The following is a 12,412-nucleotide window of genomic DNA, read 5'->3' on the forward strand; positions in this document are numbered from 1 at the left end:
ATGGCTCACGGGCCCAGCCGCTCCGCGGCATGTGGGATATTCCCGGACCGGGACATGAACCCGTGTTCCCTGCATCGGCAGGCAGACTCTCAACCACTGCGTCACCAGGGAAGCCCACCTTGAGAGCTTTTTGAAAATACAAGTGTAGGGGGGAATGGGAGTGGCTGCTTGATGGATACAGGGTTTCCTTTTGGGCAATGAAAAAATTGTGGAACTAGATAAAACTGATGGTTGTACAAGATTGTGAATGTACTAAATGCCATTGAAATGTACAGTTTAAAATGGTTAATTTTATGTTATGTGAGCTAAAATTAAAAAAAAAAAAACTAACACCCTGAATTCCTTGAGAGTGGGGAGGTAATAAAGAGCATGTATGAGGGTGGAAGAGTTTCAGAGAGAAAAGGAAGACTGGAGGAAGTTCCTGAGAAGTGTGAGACTTTAGGAGAGACACACCTTTAAGATAACTTCAGTGAAGACTTACCATACTTTTCAGGAATCGGATTTGCATTTCCTTTGGATGTGACCATGCTGAGACAGGGCTGAGTAGAGCTTAGTTTTACTTGGGTTATACCTTATATCTATTGTGCAAGTCTGCCCAAGGCTGGTCCTAGATTCTAGCAACAAATTCAAATGAGACCAAGTGCTCTCTTGCCCAGACATAGTCAGGTATGCCCTGATCCAAAGACATCTTCCAATAAAAACAGCAATAAACTAGGGCTGTGCGCTCTTACATAAAGGCCCCAGAGCACAACTCACACCTCCCAACCAGAAAAATATTGTTACCAGGGATGCTCTGGCAGTCAGCAATTGCATCCTCTAATTTTGATGAAAATACTTGCCGAGACTGGATTGGCACAAACAAAGCACATTCACACCCAGCCAGCTGGACTCTATCTCAAGAGTACAAGATGAAGAATTTCCAGAAGGTGAAGAGACTGATCCTATTTATGGGAACAATCTGCAGTCATCTCTCTGTTACAGGTCTGGGTGAAAACGGTGTAAGGGAATGATAGCAGTTGCCAGGACAAAGCAGTTACTGAAATGCTGCAAGCCCACACAAAAGCCAAGGCTCCCCAGGAGACCCTGAGTGCCAGGGACACAGAACAAAGCAGTGGGTTTGCAAAATGACCCTTATAAGAAGGAATTACTAGCTCATATGCTCAATAGAGAAGGGAAACACTTTATGCAGAAAGGAAAGAATGACAATGAAACCAGATAAAACAGGTGGAACTGATGCAACCAAAGACAAGGCAGCATAGATGGCAATTATAGCAAATCTCTAGGGACACCAGAGCAGATGTTCCTGTCAGGTTCTCTAATGCTGCTTCCCAATGCCACCCTACCCCCCAACTCCCATCTTTGCTCCTTACCCAGCACTTCATTCTACTCTACAAGTCTTCCATCCATTTATTGATTCATGCAATAGAACTTGACTAAGCACAGTCTCTGTGCCAGATCCAGTACAAGGCTCTGGACATAGAAGTAAGGAAAACACAATTAAGGGCAGATTAAGAAGATCCTCAGCGCCTTAAGAACTAAAGAATTATGGTATCCCATTCCCAAAATAAAACTCAAATTAGAATTTTATTTTTCAAAATGACACAAACCTTATATATATTCCAGAATCAAAATAGCTTCCTTCTAGATTTGAGGATGAGAAAGTTCAGATTACATTAAAGATGAATGTTTCTCTCATTTTGATGTTCCTGCTTTGCCAGTGCCTTAAGGGGTAACCTAGCTATGGGCCTTTTCCCAGCCCTTAAAAAGCTCTCAAGAGGGAGGATGATGCTTGCCTTTCTGGCTACAATGGCTGCTCTTCTCTTTCCCAATTTCTGGTAAACACCATGGTTGTTAATGAGTGGAAGGAGAATAGGATGGCAGCAAGGGGAGGAATTAATATGCTGGAAAAGGGGCCAGCTTTCTTGATGACAAAAATCCCACAAAATCATCTGGGCTCTCACATCAGGACACTGAATGAACTTTTAGTAGTTGAGCTTCAAGATGTGCCGAAGGTTTTGAGAGGCGGAACACCAAGATATCAGAGGGATGAAATGACTTCCATCTTAATGATAAACTAAATCATTTCATACTTTTAACACTATCTAAACATAAAAATTGGGAGGTTATATGACCCAAATCATAAAGCTATGGCTTCAGCAAAAGTGGCCTTGTCCATCATATCCTTGAACACTAGAATTAGAGATCACTTCTTATAAATGACCTCAGGGACCATTGGAATCCAGTGGCTAAAGTCTGGGAATAATGTTAAACCAGGCAGGACTTGAAGAATGGCAGGTCCACAGAAAAGCAGTATAGGTATGGGTCAAGACCAGGGAGGAAAAGAGAGTTCCTGAGATGGCCTCCAATAGCTAAAACAATTAGGCTTGGAACCTGAGAACTGTAAAGAAAGAAAGTTTCCAGTTATAAGCTGGGGACTCCCCTGGTGGTGCAGTGGAATATGCCTGCCAATGTAGGGGACACGAGTTCAATCCCTGGTCTGGGAAGATCCCACATATCGCGGAGCAACTAAGCCCATGCATCACAATTACTGAGACTGCACTCTAGAGCCCACAAGCCACAACTACTGAGCCCAAGTGCCACAACTACTGAAGCCCATGCACCTGGAGCCTGTGCTCCGCAACAAGAAAAGCCACCACAATGAGAAGCCCACGCACCACAATGAAGAGTAGCCCCCGCTCGCTGCAACTGGAGAAAGCCAGTGTACAGCAACAAAGACCCAATGCAGCCATAAATAAATAAATTTATTTTTTAAAAAAAGCTGTACAGTGGAAGAGGAGTTAAAAGCCAATGATTTACTGTGTAGAATTGGGTTCTAAAGGCAAGATTAAATAATCAAAGGAGAATATGAAAGAGAGAATGTCAACATGTTAGTAAGGTGTGGCAGGCCTGCTAGGAAGCCTAGATTGGATTTTGGCTACTGGGCCCAACAGAATGTTGCTTACGTGGCACTTCTCTTCCAGTTCCTAAGTTCACCTGAGAGGCCACACAAGCCGAAACCTAAATGGAATTGGTTTATGGATGGTTAGTATGCCCATAGCTGAGAGATGTGCAACAAATTAAGTGAGATTAGAAGTGTCTAGACTACACTCCTGGGCATATATCCAGAGAAAACTCTAATTCAAAACATATACATGAAAAAAAGAAAAGGTACATGCACCCCACTGTTCATAGCAGCATTACTTACAATAGCCAAAACATGGAAGCAACATAAATGTCCATCGACAGACAAATGGATAAAGAAGATGTGGTACATGTATACAATGGAATACTACTCAGCCATAAAAAAGAATGAAATAATGCTATTTGCAGCAACATGATGGACCTAGAGATTATCATACTAAGTGAAGTAAGTTAGAAAAAGAAAGAGAAATATCATATAACATCACTTATATGTTGAATCTAAAATATGATACAAGTGAACTTATTTACAAAACAGAAACAGACTCACAGACATAGAAAACAAATTTATGGTTACCAAAGGGGAAAAGGGGTGGGGGAGGGATAAACTGGGAGTCTGGGATTACCAGATACAAACTACTGTATATAAAATACATAAACAACAAGGTCCTACTGTATAGCACAGGGAACTATCCCCAATATCCTGTTAGAAACCATAACGGAAAAGAATATGAAAAAGAATATGTACATATGTTTGTGTGTGTGTATATATATATATATATATATATATATATATAAAACTGAATCACTTTGCTGTACTCCAGAAACTAATACAGCACTGTAAATCACCTACACTCAATAAAAAATTTTTTTTGAAAAGAAGTGTCTGGGGGAGTTCCCTGGCAGTCCTGTGGTTGGGACTCTGTGCTCACACTGTCCAGGGCCTGGGTTGGGAAAATAAGATCAATCCCTGGTCGGAGAAATAAGATCCCACAAGCCGTGCAGCATGGCCAAGAAAAAAATGAAGACGTGTCTGGGCTGTATCTCTGACTTGTGGTTGTCAGTGATTTGAAGAATGATTGGTTTCAGGGATGGCATGAATCCCAAGCCAGGATAATCAGAGTTTTCTAACTGCAACAGATGGAAAGGTGATTTCTTCTCTGTTCAGTTGGAAGGCCATGTGGATGAAAGCTTAGACTTGCTTGAAGACAAACCTCCAATTTCATGGGGACAATGGAATTTGGAGAATGAAGCCAACATGCAAAGAGAGGTAGAGAGGAGAGGACCCAGGGAGAGTGATCTGAAGGGCAGTTCCACCTCTGACCTCCATGGTTTGGTTGCAAAAGGCAACACATTTTGTTTCCACTTAGACTAGTTTAAGTTGTGTTTCTTTAACTTTTATCCAAAGAATCCTATCCTAGCAAAGCCATCTGGCAATATTACTGAAGGAAATTAATTGCCTGAGGAATTTATTAAAAGTTGCACAGGTACTACCATACATCAACTAGAATGGTTAAAATTTTTTAAATTGACAATACCAAACGGCGAAAATGTGGAAAAACTGGGACTCTCAGACATTGCTGAGGACAAGGGGTAAGATGATAAACATAAAATAAAACAACTTTTTGTCATTTTCCAATAAAGTTACACATACACCTTTCCTATGAGAGAGATTCCACTTCTAGGTCTTTACCCAAAAGAAATGAAAATATATGTCCACAAAAAGATGTACAAGAATGTTCTTAGCAGCTTTATTCATGATAGCTGCAAACTGGAAGCAACTCAAATGAGAATGGATAAACAAATTGTATATATTTATAAAATGGTATAACACTTAGCAATTAAGGGTAATGAATTACAATAATGTGGCTGAATCTCAAAAACCTTACATTGAGCAAAAAATGCCAGACACAAGAGTACATAGTGTATGATTCCATTTGTATTAAGTTCTAGTAACAGGCAAAACTAATCAGTTATGGTGATAAAAATCAGGAGAGTGGGAGGAGGAGTTTGTTTGGGAGGAGACATTGACTGAAATAGGCACAAGGGAAATTTCTGAGGTCGTAGAAATTTTCTATAGGGTGGCAGTTACATTGATCTATATATTTGTCAAAGCTCATCAAACAGTTCATTAAAGTCTGTGCATTTTATGTAAATTATACCTCAATAAAAAAGAATATTTGTACACCCATGTTCATAGCAGCATTATTTACGATAGCCAAAAGGTGGAAGCAATACAAGTGCCCATTGACAGAAGAATGGATAAACAAGAGTGGTGTATACATACAATGGAACATTATTCAGCTATCAAAAGGAAACTCTGGGCTGCCCTGGTGGCGCAGTGGTTAAGAATCCACCTGCCAATGCAGGGGACACGGGTTCGAGCCCTGGTCTGGGAAGATGCCACATGCCACGGAGCAACTAAGCCCGTGCGCCACAACTACTGAAGCCCGTGCACCTAGAGCCCGTGCTCCGCAACAAGAGAAGCCACCGCAATGAGAAGCCCACGCACCGCAACGAAGAGTAGCCCCCACTTTCCGCAAGTAGAAAAAGCCCGTGCGCATCAATGACGACCCAACACGGCCAAAAATAAATAAATAAATTTATTAAAAAAAAGAAAAAAAAGGAAGGAAATTCTGACACACTCTGCACCATGGACGAACGTTGAGGACATTATGCTAAGTGAGAGGAGCCAGTCACAAAAAGAAAAATACTGTATAATTTCACCTAGAATAGTCAGATTCATAGAGGCAGAAAGTAAATGATGGTGGCCAGGGGCTGGGAAGGGGAGGAGGGAATGGGAGTTATTGCTTAACGGGCACAGAGTTTCCTTTTTGCAAGATGGAAAGAGTTCTGGAGATGGATGTTGGCGAAGGTTGCAAAACATTGTGAACGTACTTGATACCACTGCACTGGAGACTTGAAAATTTTTCAGTAAAATTATGGTAAATTTTAAGTTATGTGTACCTCAGCACAATTTTTTTAACATCTTTATTGGAGTATAATTGCTTTACAGTGGTGTGTTAGTTTCTGCTGTATAACAAAGTGAATCAGCTATACATATACATATATCCCCATATCTCCTCCCTCTTGTGTCTCCCTCCCTCCCACTCTCCCTATCCCACCCCTCTAGGTGGTCACAAAGCACCGAGCTGATCTCCCTGTCAGCACAATTTTTTTTAAAAAAGAGTATTGAAAAAAGTTGCACAGGGACTATGATTGTCTCCTTTTTATTTTGCCAGGTGAGACACAAAAAAACAACAAACAACCTGCCATCTACTATTACCTGCATTTCACAAAAGGAGGGATATTTTTGAAGGTTAAAAAAAATGGAAGAAGGACATAGTCTCACGATAAAGAACAGCTCTTTACCCCAAAATGACATTTGGACATGTTCTCCCATGTTATTCTTACTCTTCTTATTTCATTACAGATTAATTAAAAAAAAAAATTCCCATATCAGCAGCTGTTTGGAGACCAGAGTTTGGAACTTCTACCACTAGCTACTACAAAGTGGGGGTGGATGGCATCAAAAGCAGTGATAAAAAGCCCGAGCCCACCGAACCATTATTTGACCCAACATGACATTTCCGGTGTCCTGAAACTGTGTTTTCATTCACGTGTAGAGACTATCACACAAAAATATCCCAGAGACAGCTTCTGAAAGACTGAAGATCAGAGAGACCTCTTCACCAGAGGATGACAGTGAGGACTGGGGACACAGTGTTCTTCTCACCCTGACACCCTCAGAAAGCACACTTGTGACTTGCCTGCATCTATGTTCTAATTTGTGTGCCTTATATAGGGCACCCGCTTAGCGTGCAAAAGCTCTTGCAGCTGCAGCTTCACAGAAGCCAGGAAGTGAAGCAACCCAAAGTTGACACAGCCAGGAAGGCTGAGTCTGCGTGGGAAGTGGCAAGGTGAGAAGAAAATGCAGTAAGTGTGAAACCACAAGGAAATTCAGAGCTGGTTCCAAGGTTCAACCTTTGCAGTGAGTGGCGTCCCAGAAAATTCTGGGTGCCTGAACGCTAAGTTTCATGTGCCCGTTTAGGAAAGAGGTGAACAGGCATTGCGAAGTCCAGGAATTTTCAGGGTCTATATGCATTCTACTGACTTCACATTCTTTAAGTAGCATTAAAATATTCTATTAAATTAGCACAACAAAATTCTTGTTGATACATCCAGAATGATTTATGTATTATGAAAGCAAGATACAGTTGAAAGGAATCGGTGTCGTGTGATTTAATATGATAATCCCAGCATCTGTAGACATATAGTACATCAAATAAGACTTTAAATATATTTTGTATGTTGTTTCCTCCCAGGTAAGTAGCTGCAATATCAGAAAAAAAATCTGATGGGTTAAGACACATTTTAAAAAATAACATACTTTCAGAAAAATAATAAATAAGAACAAAAACTTTTTTATGTCCCTCCAGTGGGGATTCCCTTTCATCCTGCTCAAGCTCTCAAACCCTATGCCAGTTTGTGCACCCATAGGATGACTCTCCTCCACCCTCCTTGGGCTCTGATACCCTCACCAGGTCACCCCTATGCACGGACATTTTCCTCAACTGTCTCAGACTCTAAACCCTGCTCTGAGCCACCACCATCACCACCGCTCCCTGAGGACACCATTCTCACCTTGCACAGGCTCCAGCTCCTTGCATTCCGCCAGAGGCACCCTGCTCAGATTCGGACACCCACCCTGTGCTGAGTTGCTCCCCTGAGGGGATGCTCTCCTTGCTCCACTCAGGCTCTGACACCCCATACTGGGTTGCACCATTGCATGGGTGTCCTCCTCACTTTGTCAGTTTATCTTCCTTGTTCAAGCATGTAGGTCATATTTTGCAATATCTGTAATTGTTTTGCCTTATTTCTAGATTTACATAGATTCGACTTCACAACAAGTCTTGTTATATCCTATTTTCCCCATTCCCTTGTTTTCTGTTCTGAAATGTCTTAATTGGCTGGATTTTATCATCAGGTAGCTTTTTTTTTTTTTTTTTTAATGTCTGCATTGGGTTTTCGTTGCTGCACGCGGGCTTTCTCTAGTTGCGGCGAGCAGGGGCTACTCTTTGTTGCAGTGCACAGGCTTCTCATTATGGTGGCTTCTCTTCTTGTAGAGCACAGGCTCTAGGCCCGTGGGCTTCAGTAGTTGTGGCACGCGGGCTTAGTAGTTGTGGCGCAAGGGCTTACTTGCTCCACGGCATGTGGGATCTTCCCAGACCAGGGTTCGAACCTGTGTCCCCTGCATTGGCAGGCAGATTCTTAACCACTGCACCACCAGGGAAGTCCCCAACTTTTTCAAAAAGTATTTGTATGTGCCTTACCTGACCCAAGCTGTGGCATTTTTGAGACTATTTGTTGGTTTCCTTCATACACAGAAATTTGGCTGGGTATAAAATTCTTGGGTCACCTCATTTCTCCTTAGAACTTTGTAAACATTGCTCTATCATCTTCTAGTGAGGATCATTGCTGTGAGTAAGTTTGAACCCAGATTTACCTCTTCCTATTACACGTGGCTCGTGTTTTTTTGCCTAGATATACATAGGATTATTCACTTAATTCATGAGTTTAGTCATTTCATGTGGCCATGTCATATCTCTATGCTTCTGTGTTAATTTTTCCTACAACACAGTGTATCCCTTAAATTTGTGGATTCTGTTCTTCATTTCAGGAAAGTATACTTTTCTCTTTGAATACTTTTATTCTCCATTTGCTGTACTCTCTACCTCAGGGACACCAAATATATTTATATAGTGGATTTCTCTTGTCACTTATCAATGTATATCATTTCTATAACTGCAAAATTCTATGTAGTTGTAAGGTGTCTTAGCTCAGGTTTCTACAACAAAATAACATAGACTGGGTAGCTCATAAAAAACAGAAAATTGTTTCTCACATTTCTGGAGGCTGGGACGTCCAAGATCAAGGCACCAGCAGATTTAGTGTTTGGTGAGGGCTCACTTCCTGGTTCATAGATGGCTATCTTCTCACTGTATCCTCACACAGTCAAAGGGGCAAGAGAACTCTCTGGAGTCTCTTTTGTATGGGCACTAATCCCATTCATGAGGTCTCCACTCTCATGACCTAATCACCTCCCAAAGACTCCACCTCCTAATACCATCATATTGAGGGTTAGGATTTCAACATGTGAATTTTGAGAGGACACAAACATTTAGTCCAGAACATAAGGATCATAATTATTGTTACAAGTGTGATCCAAATATGGGAATTTTACTGTTCTTTCTCAGTTCAGGTCTCAGATACTAAAAACTTTGTGAATGACCTTTAGTGTGTGTTTGAGTGTGTGTGTACACATTTGAGCATTATGTACTTTTCTTATGAAACAGTAAAAAAAAAAATCAAGCATATGCTACATGTGTGCCACTGTTTACAGCAATATTGAAGGGGAGAAAATAATGTTTATTTAGGAACAGACATACCACAAGGTCCAGGTTTTATAAGCTTGTGAATGTGTGATAATGGTGTTGTAGGCTGAGATAAAAGATAACACAGTAGTCAGTTTGTTTTCCAAGAACTACAGTGACCAAGCAATACTTAGAACTAATTTTTAGTTAACATTAAATAATGCTTCAAAACTGTACAAGGCAAAGACATAAGCACTTTACATGTGTTAACTCATTCAATGCTCAAAATAACTATACAAAACAAATATTATTAGACCATCATTCAATAAAGAGATCAAGCCTCAGAAAAGTTAAATAAATCTCCAGAATTGCCTCACTGCTAAATGGTAGAGTGGGTTTGGAACCAGAGTTTCCCAAAGCAGTGTTTCCACATTAATCTTCTCTCTCTCCCATCTTCTGCTATAGTGGGAAGTCCTGAAGGACAAAAAGAGATGTGTGTGCCTCTAAAGGGTATTCATATTTTAAGAAGTCAAATCTGTTGGCTCCCACGAATGCATATTATCTTTACAGCAATATATGTCAGAATTGTAAAACATATGGACTGTAAAACTTCTCTAAAAAGTCATTTTTAGTCACTGTCACCCGGCCTTTTTTCAACTGTTCCCTAGATCCTTTCAGTTAATGTTCCAAAAGGCACTCAAGTTCAACATATTTAAAGGGAAATCCATTGTTTTACCCCCAAGAACTTTTTCTTCCTCCCAGTTTATTCACTGACACCTCCCTCTCCCTTGCTTTCTACGTACCATTAGTCATCAAAATTTATTGCTCCTGTCTTTTCATTCCCTCATTTTCTTTTTCTTTTTTTTTAAATACTTATTTATTTATTTTGGCTGTGCTGGGTCTCAGCTGAGGCACGTGGGATCTTTGTTGCGGCATGAGGGATCTCTTTTATTTGCGGCATGCACGTGGGATCTAATTCCCCGACCAGGGATCAAACCCAGGCCCCCTGCATTGGGAGCGCAGAGTCTTAACCCACTGGACCACCAGGGAACTCCCATCATTCCCTCATTTTCTTGAATCTGTTCCTTTCCATTCAAAATGTCACCACTCTAATTTAGCTTCTGCCCTGACATGGAATGTTGCATTGTTCGAGGGCTTGATTAATCTCCTGTCCTGTCATCCTTCTGCCCTCTCTCTACTTTTATCTCATACACAGGTTCAGACCTGTCTTTCTAAGCAGTGGTCTTCAAACTCTTTTGAAAGCACACTCTACCAATAAAAATGCTTGAGCATGAATTCCTACTATATTTATTTATTTCTAACTAATGTACACATATGACTAAACATACATGTACTTTGTAAAATGTACAGAAAAATAGAAAGTAAGAGGAAATAGAGAGGAAATGAATACTTTAAATTTTTATTTGCTTTCTTAAAGGTACAAAATCATTTTTGTTCTCCCTATAATTGAATAAATGTCACTGTTTTTTTAAATTATTGATTAATAATTTGTGATGCAGAGATTCACAAGTATGTTTCTAACTTCACTGTCTTTTGAAAATAGGTTTTAATTGTCATCATAGCCGAAGAAGATATTCACAAAGTTACATAGTACCAAATGCACCAAAAATGCATTACTGAATCCTACTATTCATTTTCATCCACCAACTATGCAAAGTGTTTTTTTTACAATTAATCTTTTATTTATTTATTTATGGCTGCACTGGGTCTTCGTTGCTGCGTGCGGGCTTTCTCTAGTTGCAGCGAGCAGGGGTTACTCTTTGTTGGGGTGCATGGGCTTCTCGTGGTGGCTTCCCTTGTTGCGGAGCATGGGCTCTAGGCACGTGGGCTTCAGTAGTTGTGGCTTGCGGTTCTAGAGCACAGGCTCCGTAATTGTGGTGCATGGGCTTTGTTGCTCCGTAGCATGTGGGATCTCCCTGGACCAGGACTCCAACCAGTGTCCCTTGCATTGGCAGGCGGATTCTTAACCACTGCACCGCCAGGGAAGTCCCATCAAAGAGTTATTCTTGCAAGCTCATTGAAAGATATTATAAGTCTAAATCTGGAATATTAATAGGTTAGAAGATTGTTTCCAATTTTTTTAAGCATGTAAATATAAATTTTTCATAGGCAATGATACAGTTGTATTAATTTCAGGAATAAAATAATAATGGAAACATTTCCAGGCATTTCAAATAAAATGCTCTCTCAATAAAAAGTGTTTATTTGCAAAAGCAGTTACTTTTTCATTCATTGTTAACACCATCTTTTCCTTAAAGGTACTGGTTAAATAAATGTATTTATTATTTTAATATCTGTTAGGTAGCACAGTACTGAAAGTCACTTGTCATAACAGAAAAGGTCAGGAATTTTGGAACACCAGTCTTTTTGTAAGAGAATAAGTAATTCATCTTTAAATTGACAATTCTTTTAACTCCTTCACCCTCAAGTGACCCGTGAACCTGTTTGATACAATTGATTTTTACTGTTGCTCCCCATCTCATTACAATATTATAAAGGTTCTGCCACTTAAAATTTTGGGGGTTTTGTTTTTGTTTTTATGAAAATGCTCTTAACAATGACACCCTAGAGCACACAAATTCTTCTCAGGAGATTTCTCTTACCATTATGACACAACTTCTGTACAGACAAGTGTGGCTACCAGCATGAATTGATATATTAGATATCAGTAAAGTTTAATTTTTTTAAAGAAAAATAAATAGAAATTGTAATATTTTTTCTGTATCCTAAGGCAGCATCTAATGTACACTCAGGAAAGAGCACAGGTACCCCCTTTGGAGGCCACTGTAGTAAAACATTGCTCTGACCCTGTCCCTCTTCTGCCAGGAGGCCAACGTCAGCAACGCACTGTTTGGCCTGAGCCAGTCTTTCTACTGGGCACAGTCTGGCCTTAGCAACTTAGTTGCCAGTTATGGTTTTCTCGCCTTGTGTCCTCATTCGTCAATGCTTGGGTTTGAGTCCCGGATTGAAAATAAATAGATGATAGATACCTAGACAGATAGATAGGTAAATAGATAAAGTAATAACAACAACAATAATAGCAAATACTACAGCACTTACTCCTTGCCTAGTATTGTTCTGCGTGCTTTACATACATT

Source organism: Delphinapterus leucas, chromosome 19 (genome assembly GCF_059928025.1).
Source record: "Delphinapterus leucas isolate spDelLeu-1000000601 "Yukka" chromosome 19, BTC_Dleu_Yukka2, whole genome shotgun sequence".
NCBI classification, from domain to species: Eukaryota; Metazoa; Chordata; class Mammalia; order Artiodactyla; family Monodontidae; genus Delphinapterus; species Delphinapterus leucas.